The sequence below is a fragment of the Aythya ferina genome (assembly GCF_964211825.1).
Source record: "Aythya ferina genome assembly, chromosome: 5".
In the NCBI taxonomy this organism is placed as follows: domain Eukaryota; kingdom Metazoa; phylum Chordata; class Aves; order Anseriformes; family Anatidae; genus Aythya; species Aythya ferina.
This window is the reverse complement of record NC_140301.1, coordinates 59,710,236-59,728,109: the sequence shown is the minus strand read 5'-3', so window position 1 is coordinate 59,728,109 and position 17,874 is coordinate 59,710,236. Positions and strand designations below refer to the sequence as shown.

Genomic DNA, 17,874 nt, shown 5'->3' with positions numbered 1-17,874 from the left:
CTCCCAACCACTTGGCTGAAAGGTGGCTGTCCAGAGGATAAAGGCTATCAGTGACTCTCCTACTGAGTCCCTGCTTTGTAAAAGCATTTACAGAAGTCTATGTCACACAGCAGAGTCTACCAAATTAATTTTTACATCTAGTTCCAGCTAATCCATTCTCCAAAGCCACCTGAGACAGAAAATGCATCTTTGCTCCCAGCTCCAATTTCTGGATGCAGCAGATCTTTGTGTATCTGCAAGACACGGAGAGCTTAACTTGTCTGCGTTCCCGCAGCGCTCAGCAATATCCTGACTCCCACCAGCGCCTTCCGTGCAGCTCCTCTGAACCCCTCGTTGTGAAGGCTGACTCATTTGTACCTCACCCAGGAAGCATTTATCAGTCCCAACATCTTCGGGGAACAATGGTGAAAACACGTCCCTCCTGTGTGCTCCAGTCGTCTTACGTGCGCCGGCTCATGGGATTTTCTTTATTTGTTTTTGTCAGGATGAGGTGGTGTTTGCTCCAGTTTGGTAGCATGATTTTAGTCATCGTGTTCTCGCTGCCAAATCCCACATCTAGAGCTCACCACATGAGCAATGGAGACAAATTTAACTCATCCATTGTCCCCCCCTTGGCATGCATCATGCATGGTGCACTGTCTGATTATGATTCTGGCAAGATCCTGGCAATTTCTAAGTTACTATTAATAATGGTAATGATATGCAGGATGTACTCAGAAATATGTCTTCCTGGAGAGCTTAATACATGTTCTTTATAACTCTCCAGTTTTCTTTTATATCCTTCACTCTCTGGGGTGGCCCTGCGATGCTGTGTGCAGGAGCTGGTGATGGGCTGGAGGGCTGAGGAGAAGGCCAGGCCCCTGACAGCTTTGCTGTGTGAGCAATCTGCGATCACAGAGGTCTTCTGATAATGCAGCATCATCAGAAACGTGTGCACACCCTAGGAGTTATTCATTCCTACAGACCAAAAAGGTTATGGTGAGCTGAGGGTTGCTGGCACGAACACAGTGTCACTAAGTAGGAGATGTGGAGGGAGGAGCATGCGGTCTGTGTCCCCGGCTTATTGAAGACAAGTGGGGACAAGGAGGGACAAGTGCCTAAATAAAGCACAATTGCTTCAGGGATCCCAATGGGAGAGTAACCCAGGACTTCATTTCACCACATCCTGTACATCCCAGGTGACCTGGAACAGTCTCCTGCAATATCATCAGCCCTGCTCCTTAGATTGGGTGGGGAGCTACGAGTCCCATTTCAAAGCCTGGGTACAAATCCTGGGCTCCTGCTGACTGCTGCAGGTGTGGTACTTACATTTGTGACAGCAAAATTGAATGAATAAAAAAAAAAAAAAAAAAAAAAAAAAAAAAACAGAAACAACTGAAGAGATACTCCGAAAGCTTGATAGATCCATTTTGCATGCTCGAACAAAACACTTGGAAATCAACACAACTTGGGCTGTGGTGTGTAAGGTTAAGTCACGAGAGATTTTAAAGACTTTTTTAAAATCCCCCCAGGAAGGTCAGGCTGCATGAAGATTTAATCAAACGCCTGCTTAACAGAGGTGTGAGTTTAAGTAATAGTTGGCACAAAGGACCAAAGCTGATTTCTTTCTGTTTTCAATGAATTTACGAAAGCTCCTGGTGGTTTGTGTGTATGGTGTTGAAAAGAGACTTGTGCAGGGCTCATCTCTCTCTGCTCATTGGTATTTAGTTCTCTCACTCTTCCCTGTGGACGTTGTAAGTCTTTGAAGGCACAAAGTCTGCAAACACATACACACAAATTGCTTCTCTTTCCATTAGAGTCCTTTGGGCTCTGGGGCTGACGTATGCTGCTGGGCCAAAGCAACTTTGAGCCTCGAGGGGGTTTTTGGCCCCAGATGTAACATTACCAGCAAAGAGGACGGGACCTGGCAGAGTATATCAACTGATTTAGTGATATTAAAAATAACCTTCTCTTCTTTCAGGATTTATTCTTGAGGTTTTAGAATAAATTAATTAGGAAAAGCAACACGAGAAAGAAAAGAGGCTTCTGATATAAGCAGGAAAACAAAGATAAATAAAGCAACCTCTCACTGCCCCACAGAAAGATGCCAGCACTGCAGCACCTAATGTCTGGTTATAAATTCAATCGTCTGCCCTGCAGGCCCCCCGGGTTCCACGCATGTCCCATAGCCTGTCCTCCAGGCAAACCAAGAAGTGTGCACAGCACTGTCCTGGGTTGAGTCGCTGAGTTGCCACCCCAAAGGCCACCTGCATCCTTCAGTGCAGCTCCAGCACAGCGATCCTCCCTGGGGTGCCCCTCGGACCTTAGGTCTCCATACCTTCTCTCTCCATCTCCACAAGCCCTGGAGATGAGGCAGGGCCAGGCAGCCTCTTCAAGGTCCTTTTTGTGCGCTCTTCCCGTTGCTACAGCTGCCCAGGAAAGAGCTTCAGGCGTGTTTGGAAACAGGCACCCCAACCTCCTGCAGAGCTTCAAGGCGTCACCCACGTCCCCACTTCCCCCGCAGCACCCCGGGGGCCAGCCACACACACACAGGTCACATCCCAGCTCTGCTTTGGGAGCCGCAGTAAGTTCCTGCGTCAGCCCGTGGGTGTGAGATGCCGTTTTGCTCCCGAAAGCACAACCATCCCAGTGCCAGAAAGGCAGCAGCAGAGCAGGTTAAGCCCAGGAGAGGCAGAAGTTTGTGTATTGGGGTAATACCACCTGAGCAAACCCAGGGGCTGCTCTCTTTTGTAACGAACTGCAGAGATAAGGCAGGGACACGGTCCAAAACCTCTGAGCTCTGAAAATGATCTCCTTGACAGAGAGATTCCTCTTACTGCACGCTGTAAAACAGGGAGATGGCTTCAACCTGAGCCTCTAGTAAATGCAACAGCAAAAATAACTAGTCTGAATAGAGGGTTTTTCACTGCTTATTGGGTGATTTACCCTTCCTTCACTCTCAAAGCTCACAGGCACGGTCTCTGCAGACAGCTCGGTGCTCTGAGGGCTGCCTGGCTGTGGCTGTGCCGCAGCAGGATGCAAAGCCCCAGCCTGGCCCTTTAATTCCCACATCATGCGAGAGCTCTCAGCATCCCCAGCCCTCCGCTGTAATGAAATGTGATTAAAGGCGGTGCCTTCCCCCTCTAAGCCTGACTGACTGCTCGCTCCTTCATCCCCTCCACACCAGCAGTCGCTCTAGGAGCAGCGAGGATTACCTCTGTTTCTCTGAAAAGGGAATTTTACAAGGAAATCCAGCGACAGGAGCTTAAACAGCACAATTGTTGGCCGTGTGAGCAGGCACAGCCATGTGATGTGCACACACCAGGTACCAGAGAGGAGCACACCAGCAGGACCCCGGCCAACAGATCCTATTTCCCCCTTCTGCCCAGCTCCAGCCCCTGTGCAGAGGAGAGCTGAGCAGAGTAGACGGGTGAGTAGGAGGGGGAGCTCTGCGTTTGCAAGATGCAGGAAGTAGTGGCCTAGTTTCGGCAGTGCTCGGTAGCTGAATTGCCATCCAAGAGCTACGTCTGCAAGGCTCTGCACTCACCTCCAGAACATATAGCTCTTAAAACGATCCCCTGCCCTGGAGAACCAGGAATCTGGGTCTGAATCTATGATGTGAGACGGCGATGTTGTTTGGAAGCACACCCTGCACCCTCCGTGTGGCAGCAGGGTCTCCGCGTGCTATTGCAAGCGCTGCTCCCGAGCATCTTCAGAGCAGCAATCTTCTTCTGCAGTGCTCGTCCCCATCCCAGGAGCCTAGCCCAAGGTTATTAAAAGAAGAAGCATCAGAATTTGGCCTCTCAGAGATTCCCAGCTGCAGGGAACAGGACTTCCTTCTTCAAGCCCTGGCAGGGCAGTTTTGGAGGCCGGTTATTGCAGAGAAAGAACGCTCAGACTAACACCAGTGTGTCTGCTGCTATTTAATGGCACTGCTGAGGATCCAGCTGGAAAGAGAGCATCAGACAAGATAATCTGCGAGCTCTCAACAGGTCAGACAGTGGCCAGAAGTTTACGTGCATAGTGATTTGATACTGATGATACAGCAAAACAAAAACAACAACGTTAAAACTATCTGCGGATCTGCTTTTGGGAGAAGCTGAAGAAATTGAGGCAAAGGCCTAGCCAGAGCTGCTTCCACCACAGAACATTACATCGGTACCAAAAAGGCACAGCCAACAGCCAGAGAAGCAGAAGCAGGTTTTTTTTTATGAATTCTCATTGGCTTGCATTAGATCACACAGCGTGCACAGAGTGCTCTGTGCGTTTACCCAGCCCTACAGCCAGCCCATTAGAGGTTACCATTTGAGTCCTGATTTATGCTGCTACTGTCCGTGCATTTATCTGACTCCGAGTGTTGATTATGCACTGTCTGCATGTCTCTGGAAACTCACAGAGGCTAAAAATTACACTTTGCATGCTGGAGGAGAGAGAAACGGCCTGCTATGCTTTCATTTAGGATTCGGCATGGCACGGAGGGTATCAGAGAATCAGCCTGTGGAGACAAAACCTGCAATCACTTTTCCAACACCCCAGAGATCACATCCGGCAGTGTGACTGAGAGGTGCATTCACCATCTTTAGGACCCAGAACTACTGCAACTATGGACAGAAGTGCAATGAAAGGGAACACAATCCTGACAGACACGAGGCTTTGTGCCCTCGAAGCAATCGTCACCTGTTAGTAAGCAGCAGTGCTTGTAGGAGCTGCTAGGAAGGTGTCTACGTGTGCCACAGGTTCCTGGAAAAACAAGGTGCTAATAATAGGTAACCCGAGAGAGCGAGCCCTGTGTAAGGGGCCTGAGGACAGGTAAGGCTGCCTGTGATAAAGCTGAGCACTGCAGGAACCGTCTCAGTGTAACCGTGATAGCCGGGCTTTGCATTCAGCAACATCCTCACCTGGTCTTCCGTTTTTGACAGCACAGATCTAATTTTCTTCTTTTGTACACAAATGGGAACCAAGAACATCTTAACAGCAGCCCCTGGGGGCAATCCATAAATCAAAATCAGGCTCAGAACTCCTCATTTCTAACTACTCATGTCAATATTTCTTATGAGAAGAAGTTATCTGAGCAGGAGGCCGTCGCCTGGTCATTCGTGGCCTCGTGCCCAGCACAGGCGGAGCACGGCTGCCCTTATCTCAAAGCAGACAGCAGAGGCTGGATGTGTCTGGCTGCCCTTCTGAGCTGGCTCTACCTGCCCAAAGGTTCAGTGTCAGGATATTGAGTAGTCAGGCTGTGACACTGAGCTGAGCCCTTTGCTGGCTGCGCCCACACACCTCCTCTGTGATGTGAAAAGTGTAACGCAGCAAGGCCTGACCCTCACAGCCACAAGGTGTTCGGGTGCTGGAGACCCACCGAGAGCAGAGTCAGGCAGGGGCTGCATTTTGCCAGCATGAAGCCAAGGAAGATCAGTTCAGAGACCTTTTATCTATTTTTTATTTAAATTTATGAAATTAAGCTCCCGTTAGCAGAAGCGCTGTAGAACCAGGCTCTATTTTATATTTGTAATTAGCCCTATCAACTTCAAAGAAGCTGTTTTTCTATAATATTTGCAGGGCTGGGATTTGTTTTTTGCATTTAATTGATACATCATTTAGCACTTGGTATCAGTACTTCAAAGGGAACATTATTGCTTTACATTTCAAAATCACTTTGTAGTGCTTTCTGTGTATCGCATCGCTGGAATTGGAGAGAACAACCAGCAAACCCTTACCAGCTCCAATCATCTGCGGCTTTATTTCCTGAATTAAATGTTTGTAGTGAACACGAGCCTACATTCCTCAAACTCTAGCTGATGTCAGTGCTGAAAAAGCAAAACCAGGCAGGAGTAATCCCTGCTATAAACAGCCCTTAAAATCATCAATTTTATTCTTAGCTTATTGCAGTGGAGTAAACAAGTCCAGCTACAGGGTTTTATAACTTGTGGCAGGCTCTTTTCTTAACGTAACTTGACATTTGCAAAAAACTAAACCCAAGCTGACAGAGGGCTCTGCTGGTTTCCCATGACCCATCCCATTGTATAATTTAAGCCAGTGTCTTCTGCCAAAGTAGTGAAATAATGCCCAGGGCCCTCTGCTGGGTTATGAAGAACATATCTCCTTCCCCAGAGTGCTGAGATGAATCACGGTCTTGGAAAAGTTCATAGCACGCCTCAGCATACAACCTTGGCCATCACCGTTGTGTTTTGCAAACAGAACTCCAGGTCCCACTCATGTCAGTGGTAACAAAGGGCATTTTACCACGCACAAACAACAGTACAGGGAAGGTTTCCCAGAATAAAGGATCAAGAATTTGTTCTCATTGTGCTCAAACTGAAAAAAAAAAACACGTCCCTGTTCACTGTAATTTCCTAATCTGAATTCTTATCAGCTCTTTACAGCCGAACACGGTAGAGAAATAGATAAGAAAACAAAAAGCTCTGTAAAAGCCAGGGAAAGATGCTGTAAGAGGAAATGAGCTCTTGCCCTTTGCACAGCTATGGGAGAAGAAAAATTCAGCCAAATGAAACCAGCTGAATACTTTCTGAGCTTCAGATGTGGAAGTCTTATCAACCCTTTGTGAGGATCACCTTCTAGTGGCGGAAGGAGCACGTGGTCCCATCACCCTGTCACCTATCACAAGCAGCAGGAGCTTTTTCAGCTCCAGGACCTCAATGAACAGAGCAAACAGGAGACAGGACCAAAGCGGAGGGGTGGAAACAAGAAAACTGGGCTCCCAGGACAGCATTAGAAAGGCTGACTCCAGGTGGATGGGGGACTGTGATGCTAACAGAAAGCATTTCAGATCAGCACTGCAGCGTCTCTCTTAGCAGGAGAGGTTTCACAACACTTCTCAACAAAATTAACCTGGAAGACGATTGAGTCCTCTGTACCAGATGCACAATTCTTGTAAAATTTCCAAAGAGGCTTCTGAAAAAGGTGTGGGAGGGTTAACGGATGACTTTGAGGCCCTCTGGACAGGAGTGAGAAATCCAGATGACACAAACACATAATACGTGACCGTGCAATACAGACTTCAAAATGGAAATGGTGTGAAGAGACTGCTTGAGGTTTGCTTCGTGGGAACAAGGGTGACTCACGTGTGATTTTGTTGTTCTTCATGACTTCTCAGAACTTTCTAAGCATCTTGTACCTGCAGCTGTTCCCTAGCTTAATTGCCTTTGTGCTCGTTAATGGCACATACATATATTTCTTCTACATTTTTTTTAAATAATATAAAATAAGCTCTGGAATAATTTTGATTTAATTATGAGAACTTCTGTGAAAGTTTGTTTTTTTTTTATATGACTCTATCTCAAAATAGCGTTTTGGGCTCTGGATTTGAATTTCTATCTTGCAGCTGAAACAGTTCAGCAGAATCAATGGCACATAATTCATGATTATGAAACTGCATTTTTTTGTGGGAAAGTATTGCTGACGGGGCTTTGTCCAGCTCTGGTATTCTCTGTATTGAAAGCTACATCAAGTGAGCTCATGAAAAAGGAATGTGAGAACTTTGTGGGTTTTACCTTAATTATTCATCCATAGGTGTTGGATAGAGCCCAGAATATCAATGGTTTTACAAATTCTGTTGTATATTAAGAATAAAGGGTATCAGCTTGACATTTGTTTTGCAAGTGGGCTTGGCCAGATACTAAATACCCCCCACTGCATGTTTACTTAATCAAGGAATGTGAATGTCAAGGGGGAAGATTAAAAGATCTGAGGCAATGAAACAACATCCTACTGATATGCACAGGAACAACTCTTAAAATGTAAGGATTCAAAACTTTAGTTTCAATTAAAATCAGAAAACTCATTAGAAAATTCATTCAGAGAGCATATTTTCCCAAAGATGTACAATTTTGCTGTGGATTAATTTCCACTAAAGCAGGAAATACAATCAGTTAAAAAAATTTGTGGATGCATCCTATGCTAAAGATTTATTCTATCTCACTAAAATCCCACTGTGAAGCCATTACCTGCTGGTATATTAATGGCACTCTCTAGGACACGCATTGTGCCTGGTGACACAAAGATATGCCATAAAGGAGCCAGTTTTATTTTTCAAAGATGCAGTGAAGTTAAGCACCAGTGACTGTTTTTGTAGGAGGTAAACATTTTGACCTGTTCTGCTGTCCTCCTGTATCTTCTTGTTCCAGTCTCTTCATGTTCCAGTCTCCATACCATCACTTTGTTCAGGAAAACAGTGTTCCAGCACTGCTGGACAGAAAACCCACTGCTGTTTTTGTCATTTGGTCAGACCGTGAGTTTTCCACATGCCTGAGAAAGAGGAGAGGGAATCACTGAGCCTTTTCAACATCATATTTTACCCAAAGTGATATACAAGATTAGATGGCAACTTAATATTCAAATGTCATTTTCGAAGACAAAAGTAAGCTGTTTAAAGATAAATGTAAAACGTGATGCCAGTAGTCTGTAGTGCTTTGTGCTTATACCTAAGGTCTGATTTTTCTGACTTTACTGACTTTCATGGTTAGTGCCGTAGTTATGTGAACTTTCCTGAAGCCAGCTGGTCTCAGAATCTGACGTTTCATGACATTTTGAACCATCTGGCTGGAAATGTCAGTCCTGAAGCTCCTCATGAAACGTATACTTCCTTGCAGGCTTTTCTCCAGGACGCAGACCCTACCACTGCCAGCTACTTGGAAGCTTGACACTACTTGCCCTCCAGGCGAGGTGTGCAGCTAGGAGTCCCCAGAGGAAAAGCCGTGACTTTCAGTCACTGTTTCTTCTCTTTCAGCTCTGGGTGAAGAGAATCCATCTTCCTGCGTATCATCTCTTGGTCACCGTGCTCCAGGGTTTGAATAGTCAGGGCCCTGTTCCATGACTTCTGAGGAAGGCAGACTCGTTCATTACACCAGCCACTGCAGGACACATCAGGGCAGTACCTTGATTACGGATTCAGTCTCAATTTAGACAACCCAAGTAAGTCACCCATGAGTCCCTTTGAGTAAATATTGCACAGCCACTTCACTCGCAAGAAGTTTCTCAGGAGAGTTCTCTTCTCCCTCTGCCCTTCAAATGTTCTCAAACCTATCTTCATCTTCATCTTATAATATATAACTTCTTAAAACACAAAAATATAAGGAACTTCGTGGCTTGCCAGGTACAGTCCTTCTCTATTTTAGGCAACAGTATGACATAAACTATTCACTGCCATCTTAAAATAAGGTCAAGTGTTCTGTCCCTCTTCTTTCTACTGGAGAGCTGTTCCAAAACTTCACTCCTCTCGGTGCTAGACAAATTCTTCTAATTTCCAGCCTAAATTTATTTATGGCCAGCTTACAGCCATTTGTTCTCATGCCAACAGTGTACTTTAGCTTAAGCAACTTTTCTCCCTCCCTGTTGTTTTCTTTGCTGAGATATTCATAGCTTCCCATAAGTCATTCCTTTTTATTCAGCTTGCTGCAGATTTTAAACTTTGTGCGTTTTATTCTGCTCTTATTATTAATTGTCCTCTGAAATTAGCTGCAGTGTTCTAGAAATATTTACTACAGGTTTATCAAAAGAGACTTCATGACTTCATGCCTCTGCATATGCAGCTCAAACTGACCATCCCTAACTCCATTTCAATACACCACTGCCATTTCCTTTTCATGTTATTCTTCACTTAGCCTCTGGTTTTCTGTGTATGCACTAATATTTCTCCTTCCCGCTGAGAACAGGAATTTGAGGAGAAGGAGCATGGGGAGGTTCCCAGAGGTATCAGCTTACAAAAGAGCTCATTTTTTAAACTAATTTCCAGATTCCATTTCCTTGGTTGCTTTTTCTTCTTCCCTCCAGTTGGTGTTTGCATCCTGTCCCAGAGCTGCATCATTTACACGTTTTATAATGCTGCCTTTAAGTGCTCTTTTAGAGAATGGAAATTCATTCCTGAAGAATAGCTCCAAGTTCTTTTCAGCCTAACTCAACTCACTCACTATCGTCCCTGCACACTACCAGTGCCCCTCCAGCAGCACATCACCATGGAGCAGAGCTGGAACTCCGGTCTCATGTCTCAGATCACTGCCCGAATTGCCCAGCACTGTATGCAAAAACCTTTCAGGAATGTGTCAAGGTGAACAAATTCTACATCTCACGTACCCAGGAGCTACTAAAAATCTCCCCATTTATTTGCAGGTGCTGAGCCTTAAGACGAGACGTGGGTAAAGCATCCAACACTCCTAGGAGTTAAAAAGGATTGAAAAGACCCTGGTCTGCCAGGAGCCATGCAACTGAGTCTAAAATAATCCAATGGTTTGGTTAGAAAGATATGAAGACATATAAAGGGAAAGTAGAGACAAAATAAAGTAAGAATTATAAAAAGCCTTTGGTCAAGCCAAAGGGTTACTCATGATCCTGTCTCTGAGTGGGTCCGGTTGCAGATTATTAGGGAAAGTGCACACAAACAGGGAAACCAGGAGTGAAAATCACTTCCATTCCCAGGGACTGGAAATGCCCTGCCCTCCTTCCTCAATATATCCTTGCAGATTTCCTGCGATATGTGTTGAAAGATTTCCCAAGCCAGCTATTGAAATTGCATCTTGCTGCTTAACAACCTTTGATGGAGGTATATCCATAAATTTGTCTAATCACATTTGTAATTTGTTTATGCTTTCAGCATTCGTGACATCCTGTAGTAATGACTTCCACAATTTAATTATAGGCCGTTGAAGAAATACTTCCTTTTATTTGTTCTGAACCTGCCTGGTGATTTCTCGATGTGCTCCAGAGCTTGTACAGCAAGAAATGGTGGCTATTGTTCCCTGTTTACATCTTCATGCAGCTTGTGATTTTATATACCCCTGTGATTTAGTCATTTGTTTTCCAAGGTGAGCACTTCATACAAGTTCTCATAAGGAAATTATCCCATACTGCTGGTTACATTAAGTACTCTTCCCTTAGCATTTCTAGCTCTATTTATTTTCGTGATGGAGGAACTGTGAAGAATTCAAACTGCTTGCACGGTGCAGGGTGTGGGTACACTCAGAATCTACTGCTACAGTGTTTTTGTTTTGTTATGTCATCCCACCTACCACCCAGTGGTTTCTAACATTTTGTCTGCTTCTTTTATTGCTTCCAAACATGGAACTGGTCTTTTCACCGAATTATCCATAATGTCTCTGAGATCCTTTTTCTTGAGATGTGATAGCTGACTTAGAGCTCATCAGTGTGGATCTATAGCCATGGCTGCCTCTCCTCACATGCAGCAGTCTGCAGTTACCACTACAGTTTCATCTAGTGTTTCATCGACCAGTTCCTCAAATGTTATGAGGTCCTTTTTGCACTCTTTGCAGTTGCTAGTGTTGTTCTGTGATGCAGGAAAAAAAAAAAAAAAAAAAAAAAGGTTAGAAGAAAAAAAGAAATATGAGAAAGAAAAATGCTTTTTAGGATTCTGTTAAGCTGATGATGTAGGAAGTCCATTACTCAACTCCATCTTTTGATACATCAGTCTTAGAGTAACCTTGTACTGTGAATTATGCTAACAGATCTCATCATGACAAGATCCAAATACCTCAAAGAAGACTCACTGATATCACATCTAGAATGCTTCTGTCATCATCTCTCTCAGACTGGGAGGATAGGGCTTGGCCCTTTTTCATCCATGCAGCCAGACCGATTAAGGTGTTATTTCATCCTGGAGAGCTGACTACGCTGGTTCCAGCCCAGCAGGTTTTCAATTTCCATTGTGCATCAGAGACAAAGAGATGTGCTGCTCACCGTGGAAAAATGCAAGAGAAGAAAAGTAGGTGAAAATTCCTCGCTGCATTTCATTGCTGCTTTTGAGTGCAATTCGTTTGCCCCAGATATTAGACAAAATGTTCCAGTGCTACTTCTGTGACATTTTGGGGGTTCATATTTCCTACAGACCACTGGTGACTGACATTACAGTCTAACTGCTGAACGTGCTCAAGAGCTCTCTTGAATAGTTGTGGGATTTTTTTGTTTCTCCCTAGCTCTTTGTAACTCGTGGTCTTGATCTCAGTGTAACCAGGCTCTGGGAAAAGGTAATTCATAAGGATTCTGCTGTGGTCAGACTAAAGTGATTCTACCACACCTACTCTAGTGGCTGGGTTTTCACAGGTTTAATTCCCCGTGTGTAAGGAAAAAATAATAATAACAATAGCAGGCGAGAATATGACCATAAAACAGTTATGGCCACATAACTGGCATCATTTTGTAGGGTTCAGTGGAGCTATAGGAGCACACACAAGCCGCAGATTAGAGCCAAAATTGCTTCCCTTGTAGCTTGATGAGTCTATAATGATACTGTCTCATGGACGATTTACTTTTGTTTCAATGGAGCTCATTCAGGCCCTTGATACATAGAAGTGAAAGAAGAAAAGGACATATGCAGAATAAGATGGTGTTTTCTGAAGTATCGATGCAAGTGGGGTTTGTTCTATTATAAAAATTGGAAAATATTCAGCACTAAACTGAGAAGCACATTTTCATTTCTTCAGAATTTGCATTTCAGCAGATTTCTTCTGCATTTCTGCAGATCCTCTATAGCAAGGATGAAAAACTTGGTCCCCCTCCTGGAGAAAGGATTTACTTCACCATTCATAAGCAGTAAAAAATAAATATTGTAAACCTTAAAGAGCTTGATGGCTTTGGGTATTATTGATAGATTACAAGGAATGAAAAAGTTAAAAAAATCAATTGAAATAGAAATAAAATAGAATAGAAATAGAAACTTCTTTTTAAAGATTGGCCATGAAAATATCACGAAGGTGTTTCATAGGTGCCAATTTCTATCCTAAATCAGACCCCAGTGAGATTCAGAGTACAGAAGAATTCAACAAGGGCACAACACTACCCCCCACCAACGTTGTCAGTAAACGACATGGATGTTTCAAGAGTTTGTTCAACTTAAAATTTCAGTGACTGGATCTTCTTCTACCTTTCTCCATCAAACTCAAAAGCGTGTGCTACCATCTGCATTTTTCTGTAAATACCTACATACTGTTACTCAGCTCAGTCTTAAGCTTCCTTTTATCAGTGAGAGTCTGACAGCAGTGCATCACCAGCTTTGGTTTCCCGTCCATGGCTAAGTTTGTAGCTTCCTTTCCTGGAATGAAGCCACATCAAATGAACATACCATTGCAGGAGCTGTTTTACCCATGCTGCATACAAAAGAAAAATTCCTGCTGTCTTATTCCCTGTGTCCACCTCCTTGATAAATCCACGGATCATGTGGGTTGGTTAATTTTCACTCGAGATTTACAACGGCAGCTGAGGCTGAAGCGGTGTGCTGAGATGCCCTTGTATTCCTTTCCTGAGTCAGAGTGTTTCAAGATGGGGTTTCTCCTCCTGTAGCCGTAGACCATCCAGCCGCAGCTCCCATTTAGCTGTATTGAAGTGCTTCTTGCTGGACTGTGACCATTTAATTAGGTGACTCAGATCATCGTGGAGGTATAACTTCATTATTTACTACTCAACAAATTTGCGCCATCTGCAGATTTAACTGGCTGAGACCAACGTTACCATTTGGATAGATTAGATAGTTTCATTAAATTGATTAATAATCATTAAAATGATTTCCCCCATTTTGAGATCTGCTTTTAAGCCAATTTCTAATCCATTTAATGTGTGCCCTGCAAATTCCATTTTATGCTACGCTGCTTGTTTTCATATATTTTACGTTTATGGTGATGTTCCCCTGTGAGTACCTAGTCGCTGTGGTTTAACCCTGGGAGGCAGGAAAGCACCACACGGCCTCTTGCTCACTTCCACCCCAGCAGGACAGGGGGAAAGAATCAGAAGGGCAAAAGTTAGAAAACTCGTGCATTAAGATGAAGACAGATTAATGAGAAAGACAAGAGGAGAAGAGAAAAGGAGAAGCTGGCGGGGCAGTATGAAAAGCTGAGAAGTCCCTGACTGTACAAGCACTGCTCTGCATGTTATTATCACTATTTTCATTACATAACCAAAACTGTAGTGCCATACAAGCTGCTAAGAAGAAAATTAATTCTGTCCCAACCAAACAAGCACACTACCTGGTTTCTGAACAATTCCCTGCTTTCTTTGATATTTTCAAGTTACGCCCCCTGTTGTTTGTCAGAAATTGCTGTAAAGTCCGGGACAGTGACCATAACAAAAAGAAATTAAAAAAAAAATAAAAAGAGGCACATATCTATTACTGCATAGTGCTATTTTTTGTTTGCGTAAAGCAAGTGTGCCAGGATCATGAGTCACTAGGCAACTGCTAATTTATAGATCAATGCTGAGCTCATTTCTGTCTGTTAGCATAACATCCGGTCGAGCTGGCTGGAGAAGTTACTGCAATAATAAAACATCCTATAAATAATGCCTTATCTAGTGTTTCTAGAAGCACTAATGAAGTTTTATCAGCTTGATTTTGTTTTTGTTGTTGTTTGTTTGTTTTTAATCTCCCTGCAGGAGACTTTCAGCAGCTATTCCCAAGTCAAAGGCATCTGAGATAACTCAAATTTTTTCTTCCTGCACATTACTGACATAGACACACAAAGCAGCTTGTCCTGCACCACAGGGAAATTTCATACAGATGCCCAGTGCCCATCTGAGCTCACTCCTCAGTTTTTGTGGCCTGTCTTAAAAAGCACTGAGAAAATACAGTAATTCAGATGATCTAAAAGCACGATGTAAAATGTAAAGCACAGACACACATATTCATTTTTATGCTCCTATTTAGTTCATTTACTTTAGAAAAGGTGGTGAACAGTTGTCTATAAAATCATTTAAATGCAGCAGAGAGGGCAGGGCCCTGCAGCATTGGCATCCATTCTGCTTCTTGTGCTCTGTATCAAAGGGATGCAGCCAGAGCTGCAGGGAAATGGTCTTGTCCATGCAGAACTCAGGCAATCGGGAGTTATTCTTGATAAAATACTCGCGCATATGTATTTAAAGCCACAATTCTGTCTGTCACTACTGACATACTTGATTCAGCACACTTCTATCCCATTCCATCCTGCAGGTCAAACTGTAACTAGCCAGGGATACACACTGCCCAGGTAACACCTATTTTTGGCAACACCAAGAGCAAGCAAGTGCACTGCTTCCTGTCACATTTGACTGCATCACCAGTGCTGTGTCAAAGCCCAGAAGCCTTTCTTGGGCTCATTTTGACGACGTTCTTCTTGACCCCAGGAGGAGTAAGGACTGTGCGTTAAGAGGGAGAGACATCAATGTAGCTTCATGTTTCCAACTACTGGCAGTGCTTAACCTGCTAAGCTACCAACTTCTGATCACATGGGCACAATGAGAAGTCTGTAATTTTTAAAACTTCAAAAAGCATAGACACATCTCACATCAAAATATTCAGACTACTAAAATTATATAAAAATTCCCCAAATTGTCTCATTTATCTTACCTGATAGCAAAAGCTAAAGTGTGTACAGTTTTATTAGCAACAAAGAACAGAGAGCCTAGCTTCTAAAATGCAATCTATTTTAAACATTTACACGAGGTCTATCATCACTGCTTCTTGGCACTTAATCTGATACTTGATCTAAATATGCATTGGTTGGCAGAAACGATACTGGAAGCACTTGAATTAATAAATGACACAGTGAAAGTCAGAAATATTCCAGTGACACAAATAGAAGCAGCCAAAAAGCTGCTCATAGCTTACAAACAATACTTTTTTAACAATGGAAATTCTTCTACGAACAAATGCACCAATCACTTTTAACAATCCCAAAGAAACCAAGTTGTCTAGCACCCCATAAAAGTATCACTAGAAGGCAAAGGCAGAAACATATGTCGGTGATACACAGTGATCAAGAAGAATCTAATGAACAACAGTTTCAAAAAGTTTCACTGACAGTCAGCAAAACAATTCCAAAAGTAAATGTACAGCAGCAAGGCACCATCAGCACTTAAATGTTTGCTTTGACTATGCTTTGAAATGATTTAAAATTATACTGAAAGGCTTTAGCAGAATTAGAGCAGAATGTGCCACAGCAGAAGGTGAAATATAACACACTTGAAATGATTAATTCAGTCTGAGATAGGTCTGAAAATCCTTTATGTTAAAAGAAAAACCTAGCAACTGCTACCAGACATTTTTTAAATATATGTGCAAATATACGTTTTAACAGCTTTACAAACCAACACCAAATTATCTAGCAGTAACATTATCTAGCTCTTAATGAGCTGAGTTAACAATTAATATTGTAATACCGCCCTGCATATTTGCTGTAGTTGAAGAGATTAGGGATATTATATGCACACATATTTTAGGTTGCCAAAGCAGGGCACCCTGAGATGATTCAGTCACCTAGAAAGGACTAAAGGTGTTCCACAAAATGTCTATTTTTGTAATTATTCCCTTCTGGTAAGAGAGGAGTGTTTTCCAGTCAAACAGAAATCCCTACACCCAAATTAGATCATTTGGCTTTCCTCATTGCCAATAATGAGTCATTCACTTACATGCTCAGAAACAAAAGCAGTTGCATTTTGCTACTGAGAGTACCAATGAATATCTGGATTTGGATGCAATGTCCAGTTTTACTGCTTCATCATTCAACTGCTTGCTTGAAAATACTAAGGAGATCACAAAATGGCATCAACAGGCCTAGTTGCCTAAGCTACATTACTGTGAGGGTTGCCCATAAGATTCTTTGTCAATAGGAAAGGAAAGGAGTAATTTGCTAAACAAGACCAGCTTTGTTGCAAGATCCAGTATAACACAACACATTTCCCTTAAACAAAATTACATAAAAGGTTCTCTGCAGGAGGCTCAGAGTAAATGACTGTGTTGGTTTTATCCTTGAAACATAAAGTGAGCACAATTTTCAGAGCACTAACATCCCCTTTTTAATTTAAAATCGTTCCATTATGTACTTGTTACAATATGTTAATTTGTCAGATGATATTTGGACGCATAATTTTACCTTATTACAGACTTCTGCTAAAAGAAACCTACTAATTTTTTGTCTTTGGGTAAATGAATTTTAGCACCTATAGACAGGGAAGCCTGAGACCAGGCAGCAGCATCTTTTATAATGGAGAAACAGATGGAAATGAGCTGCCTTATGTGGAATTGGAGTGACATCTGGTGACATCGGAAAGCAGCGCAAGTAACAACTGATCAGCCTTTGAAAAACTACAGAAGCAGCTTGAGCCATTTCCACCCCTTCAATTAAAAATGTTAGGAAACATTAATGCAAAGATTTTAACAAAAACCCTTGAAATTTTCAATAAATCTAACCTTCTTATTCCCAAATCGGTCATCTCTGACGACACCTGAGTCAGCAGGAAGCCAATTTTCTGCTGGGAAATCCTACTGCTGGGAAATGTTCATCTAGCCTCACTGCATGGAAGAATAAAAATAAAAAGATAAAATTAAGGGAAAAAGGCTGGGTGAGCAGTTCTTTCAGTTTGACTGGTGCGTTTTATCTCATGCTCACATTTGTAGTTGATTTTAGTTAAGCCAGAGCTTCTGTGTTGCAAGTTGGCACAGCCAGTTTACATTCTTCTGAAGTTAAACCGCTGCACAGATACAACATCCATCTGACCAAGAGTGGTTTGTGGGATAGAATAAAACTCTCTAAGCCTTTTTTTTTTCACATTTCACTTAAAGCACCTTAGCAGCTCTTCGCCACCACTCACACTAAAGTCATTGCAGTGTAAATTAATTAAGCACCAGCACAGGGTCAGATGGATGGAAAAGGGCTGGAGAGAACCTCCATAGTGTTGTGTCAGACCACTAGCCCCGTTTAACTGGGATTACTGGGATTACTGGTGCCGTACCCCAGCCCTAACTGGGATTACTGGTGCCGTACCCCGCTCCCTCAGGTACCCAACATGGCCGCCGCCATGCCCACCGACATGGCCGCGCTCCCGGCGCCAGGGCTGCCATTCTTGCCTCCCATTGGCTGCCGGCCCCCCGGTGGGCGGGGCCATGCGGTCTCCTAGGCGACGCGTCCC

General features: G+C 43.2%; 1 long non-coding RNA gene across 1 annotated transcript; it reads right to left on the bottom strand.

Annotated features, from left to right (window-relative positions):
- Window positions 1-3,887: 3,887 nt before the first annotated feature.
- LOC311437530 lies at window positions 3,888-17,750 on the bottom strand. The gene is made up of 3 exons (XR_014693537.1): window positions 17,355-17,750; window positions 17,156-17,257; window positions 3,888-4,474 (listed from the first exon to the last, which is right to left on the bottom strand). It is a non-coding gene; the product is annotated as an uncharacterized lncRNA (long non-coding RNA).
- Window positions 17,751-17,874: the final 124 nt, after the last annotated feature.